Raw genomic sequence first — 14,398 nt, 5'->3', positions numbered from 1 at the left:
GGTGCCCACCCCTTGTGTATATTTATTTATGTTTTCATTTGTATTATTATTATATGTGTTAATATGCGGGCGGCCGAAGGCCATCTTTAATTGTTATCTATTATTTGAGACCGGCGAAAAAGACTTATAAGGTATAGTTGGGTGGATGGGGTTAAATCCCCACTCTTATAAAATCTCATGGGAATGTGGCTGGAACCTTAATAAGGTAATTATTTGATTAATAGGTAATTAAGGCTCCAGCCACTCCAGGCTCATTAGAGGGAGAGCTTGAGAGAGCTTAGAAGACGGAAGTAAATATAGAGAAAGAGAGAGCAAATGCTACCCGACTACAGAGTGAAAGGTACTCGTTTTTAGGAGCGATTATTATTGTTTATGTTTGTTTTATTTTGGCCAATATGCCCTTTCTTTTGTGTTTTGTAAAAGTGTTTTTGTTTTATTATTTAATAAATATACAGCTGCGGCCGTTTTAGCCCCATACCTCCATCTGTCTGTGTACTGCTTCCCTGGTCTGACATCACCACCCATGCCACACAAAGCCATCCTTGTGACAACTTGTGGCAGGAATGGCTGAGGGTCTGACGTCACGGCAGAAGAAGGGACCACAACAACAAAAAGGTATTGTGCATTGGCGCGGGCGCCGTTTTATTTAATGCAACCAAAAATAAATAAAATATTTAAACAAAAAAAACACTCGCTCACCGAGCAAAATAAAAGAGTAAACAAACACAAATCTCGCACACAAAATAAACAATAAATAATAAACAAACCATACAGGTCAGGCTGGGCAGTCGCTGTCACTGTTCCTGTATGTTGTAAATTTAGTTTCGTTTTCTTTCAAATAAATTCCTCTCGCTCTCCGTCTCTCTACTCCAAACACCCACCCCGATCTAAAGAGCTGCAGGCTTTTTATAACAGGTGACCACTAATTCATTCGGGAGATGGCCACCTTCTGCACGAGTTTTAATTAATTACTCCTGGCAGAGGACGAGCACTGATCTCGCCTCTGCCAGGACACGTTTTAAAAAATAAACAAAACACGGCGCTACGCCGTCATAAATATAATACAATAAAACTAAATACAAAAGAAAAACACACTGCACAGGGGCGGAGGGGGAGACCCCGATCTAAAAATAAATAAACAATGTACAGGGCTGCTCGCCCTGTTACACAACTGTGTATAGCACTTTTGATTGGTTGTGGTATATGTGCTCAGCAATAGGTTTTCCACCTTGAACAGACATGGCATCCACCAATCAGGAAGTTCATTAGCAGGCAATAGCCCACAGCAGATGGGCTCTAAAACATTAAAACAGAATAAGCTGTCTAAATGATATAACAATGTAATGTGTGTGTCTGTGTGTGTGTGTGTGTGTGTGTGTGTGTGTGTGTGTTTTGTTTTAGTAACATTTGCTCTGGTCCCTACTGAGATCTTAAAATGTTGCTGCCTAAATATATTATAGATAGCCTTGCTATGAACTCTTAAGGCTTGCTTTTCTGCTGATTAGCACTAATGTTGGACTGTCTTACTATAAGGTAACATGAGTTTGTCATTTTTCTAACACAGTTGCATTTTACCACACTTACTGAAGCAGATTTTCAGCAGGTTTCATGGGATTGTATTATTAATTGATTGTGAACTCATGCTTGCTCTCATGCCCTCTACAGTATGAGCTGCTGAAGTCCTTCCCTCTGGAGCTTTCTCCAGTGAAACAACAGATTTATCACCAAAAAAACACACACAGCATTTGTTCAGATGACAGTTCTTTTTTCGAAGGCTTTATTAAAGGAGTCTGCTAGATAATGAAATCTCGCCTGTGCTTCAGTTGCTGCTTGAGAAAGAGTGGAGGAAAGCCAAGCTCAAATTGCTTTGTGCTCTGCTGCTAAGTGTGAACTCCCTGAACAGTAAGAGAATATACATGGACCCGTCGTTGCGACAATCTTTGGGGGAGGGGATGCAGCGTGGGATTTTGTTGGTGTGTTGCAGCTCTACAATAATGAATCACACAGCAGCGCAGAGTCTTTAAGATTCAGAGGCTTGTTGGTCTGCACATTTACAGGTTTTGCACCATTGTGTTTGATCAACCCAACAGCATTCCTCCCTACCCCCTTATCCCCCTACTCTGGTGCCAAACAATAACAAACCGTATGACCAGCTAATTCAATGCATTTGAATATGAACATCAAAAGGATTTTATTTAAAATGTTTAATGTGTTCAACACACTGGAAACAAGCAACAGGGAGATGGATTTGTTTTACAGGCTTGACAGATACAATGTTGGCTGGGACCCACAGAGAGAAGAGACAGCTAGTCTCAGATACTGGTCTCTATGGCCCTGAATATGAAAGCTTTTCTGGCCATCGTGGAGGCTTTTGTGGTGGGATTTTAACGTTCCGACTGTTTTTCGTGTTTTGATTAAAAATAAAAAATTGCCAGGAAAGATAAGAACAGTGGAAAAACCCCAATTCCGACAGTATGAGGAATGTTATGGAAGTTAAGTGGGTTTTTGCTTACGATTGTAAGTCGCCCTGGATAAGGGCGTCTGCTAAGAAATAAATAAATAATAATAATAATAATAATAATATCTAATTAACATACCCCCTCATGCAAAAATCAAAAGGGTTGGTGTGGTGGGATTGAGTATTTTCCGTCTGAAGTGGTTCGCCTGTTTCAAAGAGTCCTTGTGGAGATGATAACCTATTTCAAACAGGCTGCGTCTAAAAAGGGTCTGATGTGGGCCAGCTACCTCCAGACCCTCATCTCTCCCTACACCCCCACTCGACCTCTCCGCTCCGCCTGCACTGGAAGACTGGCTCTACCTCCGCTACGCTCCCCTGCCTCCCGAGCCCGCTCCTTCTCCACCCTTGCTCCGCAGTGGTGGAACGACCTTCCTACAGATGTCAGGACTGCCCAGTCCCTGACCACATTCCGGCGCCGACTTAAGACTCACCTCTTCAAACAGCACCTGTAGAACTCCTCTGTTGTATCCTGGGACACTATCACCCTTCATTTAAATGTGCTTTATTTCGCTCTTATCTGCCCCCTATTTTACTGCATTTAATCCTGTACTTCAGAATATTGTAATCTGCCAAGTGTTTAACCTGTAGTATTTTGTACTTAATCATATCCTGATGTAGCTATCACTATTTAATCATATCCTGATGTAACTATCACTATTATCTGCTGTATTATTGAATTGTGGTTTGTCACACACAAAAATTATTGTATTTCTTGCCTTATTGTATTACTTGTATTGTAACACTTGAATGTATTTGTATTTGCTTGCGATTGTAAGTCGCCCTGGATAAGGGCGTCTGCTAAGAAATACAGACGTGCTCAAATTTGTTGGTACCCTTACAGCTCATTGAAATAATGCTTCATTCCTCCTGAAAAGTGATGAAATGAAAAGCTATTTTATCATGTATACTTGCATGCCTTTGGTATGTCATAGAATAAAGCAAAGAAGCTGTGAAAAGAGATGAATTATTGCTTATTCTACAAAGATATTCTAAAATGGCCTGGACACATTTGTTGGTACCCCTTAGAAAAGATAATAAATAATTGGATTATAGTGATATTTCAAACTAATTAGTTTCTTTAATTAGTATCACACATGTCTCCAATCTTGTAATCAGTCATTCAGCCTATTTAAATGGAGAAAAGTAGTCACTGTGCTGTTTGGTATCATTGTGTGCACCACACTGAACATGGACCAGAGAAAGCAAAGGAGAGAGTTGTCTGAGGAGATCAGAAAGAATATAATAGACAAGCATGGTAAAGGTAAAGGCTACAAGACCATCTCCAAGCAGCTTGATGTTCCTGTGACAACAGTTGCAAATATTATTACGAAGTTTAAGGTCCATGGAACTGTAGCCAACCTCCCTGGGCGCGGCCGCAAGAGGAAAATCGACCCCAGAGTGAACAGAAGGATAGTGCGAATGGTAGAAAAAGAATCAAGGATAACTGCCAAAGAGATACTACCTGAACTCCAAGGTGAAGGTACGTCAGTTTCTGATCGCACCATCTGTCGCTTTTTGAGCGAAAGTGGGCTCCATGGAAGAAGACCCAGGAGGACTCCACTTTTGACAGAAAAACATAAAAAAAGCCAGACTGGAATTTGCTAAAATGCATATTGACAAGCCACAATCCTTCTGGGAGAATGTCCTTTGGACAGATGAGTCAAAACTGGAGCTTTTTGGCAAGTCACATCAGCTCTATGTTCACAGACGAAAAAATGAAGCTTTCAAAGAAAAGAACACCATACCTACAGTGAAACATGGAGGAGGCTCGGTTATGTTTTGGGGCTGCTTTGCTGCGCCTGGCACAGGGTGCCTTGAATCTGTGCAGGGCACAATGAAATCTCAAGACTATCAAGGCATTCTGGAGCGAAACGTACTGCCCAGTGTCAGAAAGCTCTGTCTCAGTCGCAGGTCATGGGTCCTCCAACAGGATAATGACCCAAAACACACAGCTAAAAGCACCCAAGAATGGATGAGAACAAAACATTGGACTATTCTGAAGTGGCCTTCTATGAGTCCTGATCTGAATCCTATCGAACATCTATGGAAAGAGCTGAAACTTGCAGTCTGTAGAAGGCACCCATCAAACCTGAGACAGCTGGAGTAGTTTGCTCAGGAAGAGTGGGCCAAATTACCTGTTAACAGGTGCAGAAGTCTCATTGAGAGCTACAGAAAACGTTTGATTGCAGTGATTGCCTCTAAAGGTTGTGCAACAAAATATTAGGTTAGCGGTCCCGTCATTTTTGTCCATGCCATTTTCATTTGTTTTATTATTTACAATATTATGTTGAATAAAAAAATCAAAAGCAAAGTCTGATTTCGATTAAATATGGAATAAACAATGGTGGATGCCAATTACTTTTGTCAGTTTCAAGTTATTTCAGAGAAAATTGTGCATTCTTCGTTTTTTGTGGAGGGGTACCAACAAATTTGAGCACGTCTGTAAATAATAATAATAATAATAATAATAATAATAATAATAATAATAATAATAATAATGTGGGCGCAGTGACTACTTTGGTGATGGAGCCCAATGTGCTAGAGATTGCTGCGATTTTAGAGGATGAAAGAGATAATGTAGCTGCTATGGCAAAATAAACAAATAACCAAATACATACATGAATAAATAAACAAATATATGAATAAATAAATACATGTCTGTATATTCATTTCAACATGTATTTATTTATTTATATATTTATTTATGCTTTAATTAATTCATTTACCTATTTTTCATTTTGGCATAAAATATCCTCCATTACCGAAACTATAATTTAATACAGTATACATTAAAAAAAAGTTACATTAAAATAGGAGCTCTCTAACTTTGCTTTGCTTCTCTCTGTCCTGACGTTGCTTTATTATTGTGTTCTATTAAATGTATCTTCTCTTCTTTCTCGGTATCTCATGAAACAAGCGTCTGTTTTGTTTTTCTCTGCCTTTGCTACCTTTTTCAATCCCACCTGTCCATTGATTGAAATCCTGAAATGACGTAAAAACTGTCATTTGCATCATTAACATAAACAGGTAGGTGTTCCATTTAAATACTTTTATTGAGAGGAAAAGTAGTTCCTTGCGCCAAGTTATCAGCGAGAACTGCCAGACTCTCTACACAGCAAGGATAGTTTACATGTTTTCAGGGTATTGGCGCAGCAAAAGTAAATCACCCAAAAGCACCATTTCACTTTTACTGTGTAGTTCCCAACACTCTTAGGTTTATATGTAGAAAAAAGGTCAATACCTGTCATACAGTAAGATAAATAAGTCGCCAAAGTAAGGTAAGACTGTCCTTTTCCTCCCAGTGTTTTATTTTTTTTTTGCAGTTTTTATCCACGCATATGTATATTACAGGACATCCGAGTTTAATGACAATTAACTTGTTTTGTCAAAATGGAAATACACTGGGGAACACACTTACTGTGACGTCTGTATCATATATATTAAATTATTCATTTCTGTTTTATTATTATTTGTTTATTTAGCAGATGCCTTTATCCAAGGCAACTTACAGAGACTAGGGTGTGTGAACTATGCATCAGCTGCACAGTCACTTACAACTACGTCTCACCCGAAAGACGGAGCACAAGGAGGTTAAGTGACTTGCTCAGGGTCACACAATGAGTCAGAGGCTGAGGTGGGATTTGAACCGGAGACCTGCTGGTTACAAGTCCTTTTCTTTAACCACTGGACCACACAGCCTCCTTTTAAAATTGAACATTTGCCTGCATAAAATATAAATAAAAAAAGTCTGGCATGCATGGGATTTGAAATTATAACCAGTTTGCAAACGTGTTGCGTTATTATCAGTGGTATACGATTAGTTTGAGAACACAAGCAGTATTTTGAAAATTAGGTCAGCCAGCCGAAAATTCTCAGGACTTCTTTTTTACATTTTGGAGATTTGGGAGATTTTTCGAGTCATCTTCATTTCATCATCATCATCATCATCATCATCATCATCATCATCATTCTGAGATTCTGATCTTGATCTCTGAAAAATGTTGGTTTCCTGTCAGTGTGAAGCTCATTGTGGTCCCTAGTGACGCAAGGAAGCATGGTTCCTCTTGATACTATATAAAAAGGAACGTTAATTTCAGAGAATTAGCTATGCTGAAGGATAGCCTATATATTTGGTAAATTATTATTATTATTATTTATTTATTAGCAGATGCCCTTGTCCAGGGCGACTTACAGTCGTAAACAAAAATAAATAAATAGATTAATAAGCATTGAAATAAATGAATACATAAATCAATACATAGACATGTCTTTCTTTCTTTATCTATCTTGATATTTTTCTTTCTTTTTCACTATCAGATATAAACACTGCCATTTAATATCGTATGAAATGAAAATAAATATACTCAACAGTTCTTGTTCAATTGTATTTTAGTGAAGACTTTTGTGTATTTTTACTTTCAAATTGCAAAATATATTGTAACGACCTAGACAATTGCTTTGTTGCAGGACTTGTTGTCTGTTCAGTTTGTCTCATCTGTCTTTTATGTTCCATGTAATTTAAGGGGAACAGGTCAAGCCGTTACTTAGCATGGGAAGGGGGAGTGAGTGAATGAGTGGGGAGAATGTGTGTTTCTGTTTTCGGGGTTGCAGAGCATGGATGTGACTGGTTGATGAGCCCGACAGTGGTGTTAAACGACTGGAGGATATATAAGGGGGTGCATGAGCCTGGGGACTGGAGACAGTCTAACGCTGAACTTGAATGAGAAACTGTGAGCGACTGAGAGAGCGTGAAAACCAAAACTTAGGGTTATTATTTTGGTGCCGTGAATTCCGGCCCCTGACAGGAATTCTCTGTAGTTTCAAATAAAACACACATTTTGAGAATTCAACATTGTCTCCCTGAGTACTACTTCCTAAACATGAAAACGTTACAATATACTAAATGAACGGATCAAGCTTATTATGATAGTTTGCAAAATCAGATGAAAGCTTTCAATACAATCGGGATAACACATAATCATGATTTACAAAATCAGATGAAAGCTTTCAATACAATCGGGATAACACATAATCATGATTTACAAAATCAGATGAAAGCTTTCAATACAATCGGGATAACACATAATCATGATTTACAAAATCAGATGAAAGCTTTCAATACAATCGGGATAACACATAATCATGATTTACAAAATCTTGTTTGTCTCGTTACTGTAACTTTACTGCTGTACTACTTGCAAGTGTTGTAAAATAGAAGGACAACCTTGTTGGTGTGAAAGCTAGGGTAGCTGCATTGGAAGCACACAGGGTTTATATTGCAAAAAAATAATTAAATGTATTTTATTGATGTGTATAATTGGGGCAACCTTGCCCAGCACAAAGCAAATAGGCACATCTGGTTTCAGGAACAATAAAAGCATCAAGTTAAGTTAGTAGAAACAATTGGGGCAGCCTTGGCCCCCACCACTTTGACAGTTGTGACTATTTGCTTTGTGCTATGCAAGGTTGCCCCAATTGTTTCTTGAAACTTGGCTTGTGTTTTTGATAGCTCCACTTTAAATGGCTGGGCACTTTTGATAACATGACGTTTTTTCACATTTCCAATGTGTTTTTGTTTCCGATATAGAAATTACACCTATTCCACCTGTTGGAAAACAGCTGAAAAGTGTTTCATTTTATGATGGAAACAACGTTCGGGATAAGAGTCGTGTTAAAACAAACGGAGACAGCGAGTTTCAGACTGTCGGAAGACAAGTCTGATATTCAGGGCATATTCAGTCTGTACTACAATTCAGTCCAACCTGAAGCTCCCAGTATGTCTAGTTATACAAACATAGAAAATATCATGTTTTAAATATTGTTAAAATCAACATTAAACTGCATCAAGCTAAAATAACCCTACAGAACTGTATTTTACAGGTTAAAGAAGCTGTAAAACATAAAAGAACGCTGATCCCCATTAAATTGACTGTGATTTAATGAACAATAATTGCTGGAAAATTACTGTAATTACATATAATAATTGGTAATTTTCCCTTCTAAAATGCAAATCATGTGTGTTAAATTTCACACAAAAATACATATTGCTAGATGGAGCCCATCGAACTCTTTGAAATGCTATGGCGTGACATTTTTGCTGCTGAATGGTCTAAATTTAAACACTTGTATTTAGTTGTCATTAGCCACACAGCAACACATTGAAAAGTATTTATGCCTGACATTTATCTCTGCTAGTGGGCAGAAATTACTGCAGCAGAAAAAAATGGAACGTAGAGTACATACTGTATAAATAGAAAAGAAAAGCATTCAGAACTCTAAGAATGGAACTCTTGAGTCTAAACCTGGTGTTCCGAATCCAAGTATTCCAGACAGCAAATCTGATATCTGATAATAAACAGCAAATCCATTTACAGCAAGACAAGCCTGATCAATCCTTTTTCTGTACTGTTTAATTGTCCAAAGTTTCATGTATTAGTTTCCTCACTACATTTCCATCTGTGTACAGGGTTCAATGTATCCGTGTCCCCCAAAACATAATGCTAACTTTCTTATTTTTGCAATGAGGTGCACAAAACAGAGTTTAACATTTTCTGACAGGTTGATATCTGGTCAGCCAAGTTGCCAGTTTCCTTGTGATACTTGAGTCACTCTCAGATGTATTTTGAGAAGAAACCGTCAATTCATTGCGTACCTTAAATGGTAAGTGGTGTAGTCGCCAGGATGGCTTGTCCTGTCAAATTGGGTTTGAGGGTTCATTTGGTAGCATTAGCCTTGCCCTGGGTATTGATTAGGTACCGTGGTGTCAGCCCTACTGTTCACTGAATATTCATCAATATTTACACACACTGAATTGCTCTTGTATGTCTCGAGTTCCCTCTTTAAGGAGGTTTCATTTAAATGTAAATTTCTGAATCGAAAGCAGAATGTGGCAATAAACACTGTAGACAAAAAACTAAACAGAACAAAAAACCCTGCATAGCGATGAGTCGCTGTTATTAATAGATACAAACATGCCATAATGGGAAAAAAATACACTCTGACGGATAAAACAAGACACGAGTCTCCCATAAATGTAATCCTGTCTGTCGTTATGACACTGTCACTGTATTCAGACACTGGAGACTGCAGTAAGTTGGCATTATCAGGAACCCTGGCATGACACATTGGTGAGTTGTCTGGCTCGTGGCCCAGTGGAGCTCGATGAAGGTTGATCTATCTGTACTGTACTCTATTGAGCATTAAGCTGTCAGATAGGTTGCCAGGCTCAGGCTGCTGCTACACGTGTCATTCATTCCGAGAACATCAGTGGGACCAGGAGGCTCTTCTACTCTTTAATTGCTTTCCTTTGTTGTGTAATGCCAACCGCTTTCACACGACACAAGACAGAACTTCTAATCTAGCTCCTTCTACCTCAGGGCAGTTAAACTGTGTGCTTGTTCATATCGATTTACTGTGCAGATGAAACTGTTTTAAAAAGATATATTGCCGCTGATGCTTTCCGTCTTCATAAACATGCATTGAACATTGTTACTGTATAATCTATAAGAAAAAAAACAACTAAATCCATCTGCATGAATTTTTCATCTTGTAAAAACTTGCTAAGCTCTTTCTGACTCGATTTCTCCCCCGCTCAGGGTCTTTTTTCTGTCTTTCAAACAGAAAATTGATTTATTCATTTGTTTCTACAAAGAAAGCTTGCACAGTTGCAGTGATTTACTGTACTGTGACACACACAGTGCCAGGTTGTGTAACCTGCATAAAGGCAGCATATGGTGAGGGGTCTGGGGACAGTCCTGTCAATTTTCAATTAAGATTTCAGTGGGGAGCAAATACACCTACAAAGTCATTGTTTTCTTCTTTATCTCCAGCTGATTGCTGCACAGAAAACATTTCCACTAATGTGTTTGTCTCGTTCCATGTCATGTGACATGTGTGTTGGGTCTATGGAGAGAAACAGCAGCATGTAAGCTTCTTACTGTAGTACTCTTACTTGAGAAGATGTCACAATGTTATTTGTACATCTTGAAGTCATGCAGTACATGAATACCCAATGGGAGACTATATACAAAGAAAATGAAACAATGCACATGTGACAGCGGATCTGACAGGCTGACAGTAGGAGCTCAGAGGGCAGGTGCTTCTGTAGTAAAGACTGCACAGATTACTGATTGTGACAGAGACAGAATGTTTCTTGGTGATAGATCTCCCTCCCGACCTGTGAGGGCGCTGTGTAAAGGGAACAGAGTGCCCTGGACTGGATGGCCAGACAATTAATTCCCAGGGTTAGGCGGAAGTCAGCCATCTAGAAAGGGGGCAGAGCTATGGTACACTAAATCATCGACCCGGAAGGGAAACGATGTGGCAGATGCGGATTGGAGGAGCGGTTGCAATCGTTAACCAAGGGGTCATGATTGGCAGTATACAAGGGGACGTCCCCTTTTGTACCTTCAGTCATGCACCCTTGGTTGCAACCATTTCTTCTTCAATCCGCGGTTGCCACATTGCCCCTGCATTATCTTTCGGCAAACACATGTACAATGCAAAGGTCATATATATATATATATATATATATATATATATATATATATATATACTGATGCACAAAAGAAATACAACACTCAGGTCTAATGTATTTAATCAAATATTTTAAACATAGATATCAAACAAAATCACATAAAATGTGAACAAAAATACAGATCAAAAAATCATAAGTTTTCAGTATGAAACGTGACATTACAAAGTTAGTATCGGACATGACCTCCCTGAGCATTAACACAATCCTGGCAGCATTGATGCAGAGACCTGATCAGCCTCTAGATAGACTGCTGTGGGATGTTCCACCACTCTTCCTGTGCAGCTGCAGCCAGCTGATGAAGGTTGGCTGGTCGCGGTTTTCTCCTGTGGATGGCACTGGTGATTTGGTCCCTCAGATGTTCTATTGGACTCAGGTCAGGAGAAAATGCTGGCCACAGCAAAACCTCAACATTGTTTGGTGTGCAATTGTAATACTAGAACTATGTGGTCTTGCATGGTCCTGCTGGAAAATTGATACTTTCGGAAAGGCTTGCAGGAACGGAAAAACTGTTTCCTCAAGGACTTTGTCAATGTATCGCTGAGCAGTAAGTTTGTCCTCAATCTGCAACAAAGGTGTTCTTGTTTTAAAGGAGATTCCTCCCCACATCATCACACTTCCACTGCCCCACCGGTTAGCTTGAACAATGCAATAGTCAGCATAACGGTCCTGGGCCGGTGTGGTGACCCTCTGCCTTCCAGGACGTGGCCTGTCCCTCACACAGACGGTTTCCTGGTTTCTCTGGACTAGTCTGCTGATTGTTGAAGCAGAACATCTCATTCTCTGGGCAACTTCTCTCACAGACAGGCCGCCTTCAATCATGCTGATAGCAGCCAGGCGATCTTCATTACTCAAGTGATACATGGATGTATCTTTCACTGTTCTTTGACTTGCAGTGCCTTAGTCTCAAACGCACTGTCAAGCAAGGTCTGCACCCAACAGTGTCTAAATCATTGGACATGATCACCCTCTTGGACTTGGAGAATTAGCATCTAAATTAGCAACGGCCACAGAAAACCCTAGAAAAAACAACATCTACTAGGGGCTCCCGAGTGGCGCATCCGGTAACGGCACTCTGCGTGGAGTGCAGGATGCGCCCTATAGCCTGGACGTCGCCGGTTCGAGTCCAGGCTATTCCATTGCTGACCGTGGGTGGGAGCTCCCAGGGGGCACCGCACAATTGGCCGAGTGCCGCCCAGTGGGGAGGGTTTAGGTCAGCCAGGGTGCCTTGGCTCACCACGCACCAGTGACCCCTGTAGACTGGCGCCGGCACTGGGCGCCTGCGGGCTTGCCTGTAAGCTGCCCAGAGCTGTGTTGTCCTCCGACACTGTAGCTCTGGGCTGGCTGCATGGCAGGCCTGCAGAGCGAAAAGAAGCAGTCGGCTGACGGCACATGTTTTGGAGGACAGCGTGTGTTCATCTTCGCCGCTCCCGAGTCAGTGCAGGGGTGGCAGCGGTGGGCTGAGTCTAAATACAATTGGGCATTTCAAATTGGGAAAAAACTAGGTAAAAATTAATTGGTGACTACTAAATTAAAAAAAAAAAAAAAACATCTACTGTTTTTTCTTTTCTGCATTTATTCTGTTGCCACTTATTATGACAAGTGAAATACATCGCAATGTACAGCTGGATGACCATTATTAATAATACAATGTAATCTGTATTAAAGACCAGCCCTGTTCACACTGACTGCCATGCTGAGTCCCTGTGCAGGATGTGTATCTGACTGGTCCATACACACCAGAGCTCAGCAGTGCATTGAAGGAGCCTGGCTGTGCATTAGAAGGTCCCCATTCACAAAGCTCTGACTCATCACTTATTACATGAACATGTTTTTTTTAATGAAAGTCAGTTGATGATTAAAATGCAGTTCAATATGAATGAAAGTGTCTGTCATTGCCTTTTTTGTTGTTCTTGGATAATTTGGCCTCCCTTAATCTGTATAGCATCTTAGAAACAGTTTGCCAGCAAAAACCATCAGAATACAGGCATACAAGCACATGACCACGGAATTGAGCAGATCCTTTTTCTGCAAGAGTCCCGCTTGGCATTGTAACAAGCAGACAGTTAGGCTTTCTGTTTACAATTTCCTCCCTCAATGATTGAGGTCAAGCCATCGATTCCAGCAGCATGCAAAATGAAGGGCAGCAAATAAGAGGCAGCTGTGTGAGAATACCTTTAGATTTCTAATAAAATAGCAAAAAAGACCATTTGCTCTCCGATACAGGAGCTGTGTTTATTCCTGGAATGGATTTTATTTTGTTTTTGATATCCAGAACAAACAAACACCAACTAAAGACATTTCAACCTCACAGACTTGAGTTTCCATTGGACATCCTGCAAGGGGCAAAGACTTGAAACCAGTCCAGCAGCAGCAATGTGTTGGCACACAATAAGAAAACTGAATGCATCAGCTGGTTACTGGGCTAGTTAAAGCCATATGATAAAACAAAAACAGGGAGTCTCCAAAAACTCTGTTGTACTGCAGTAGCATTTAAATCCTGGTTACTAACTTTTACAATACTGTTTCTTGTGTATAGGATTTCGGTACAGAGTTGTCATTTACAGGCTATACAGTTTAAATGAAACGTATATATACAGTATATATATATATATATATATATATATATATATATATATATATATATATATATATATATATATATATATTTAAATTAGAGTAAAAAATAAAGATATAATGTGAATATATACAGTGAATGTGTCTTAATAGGGTTTTATTTCTACTTCTAATTGTATATTTATGAAACGAGTGATAGTGCAATAACAAAAATCCCTTTAAAACACTGCTGCCTCCTAGTGGTCAAATTGGTTATTACCAGCACCTTGTGTTCGCATATTTATTTCCCGCTAGGTGTGTGGAGTTCTGCTCAGAAGATACCTCGCAGTGGAGCAGGTCTCCTTATGTTTCCTTCATAAATGTCCACTTTCTTTTTATTGATATGTGTGTGTGTGTGTGTGTGTGTGTGTGTGTGTGTGTGTGTGTCTGTGAGGCTATATTTGCATCCTGAGCCATTCTAAAAAGGCATACCACAGTAGTGACTTCAAAAAGTGATAATTCCTCTAAAGGAAAATGTGCTTGAGCTTTGACCCATTCAACTCCTCGGGACCATCACTTTCAATTCAAACACAGAATGTCTCGTTTTCAATCACTTGAAAACAACCACAGTACAGAAATGTTCATTAATGATCAACAAAATGAAAATATGTTAAAAAAAAAAAAAGATGTAAAGCTGGTACATTAGTATCTCAGAGAAACTGGAGAGGAACGGGAAATTAAAACAAGGTAAAGGCAATCATCCAAATAAAACTGAAGCACTAACGGATAAC

At 39.6% G+C, this 14,398-nt stretch overlaps 1 protein-coding gene across 3 annotated transcripts in view; it reads right to left on the bottom strand.

Annotated features, from left to right (window-relative positions):
- Positions 1-14,398, bottom strand: part of LOC117425621 (copine-8-like) — a 158,958-nt gene that overhangs the window by 143,317 nt on the left and 1,243 nt on the right. The window lies entirely within an intron of this gene.

This window comes from Acipenser ruthenus, chromosome 29, assembly GCF_902713425.1.
Source record: "Acipenser ruthenus chromosome 29, fAciRut3.2 maternal haplotype, whole genome shotgun sequence".
NCBI classification, from domain to species: domain Eukaryota; kingdom Metazoa; phylum Chordata; class Actinopteri; order Acipenseriformes; family Acipenseridae; genus Acipenser; species Acipenser ruthenus.
Note: the sequence above shows the minus strand (reverse complement) of the source record. Positions and strands in the feature narration are given on the sequence as shown.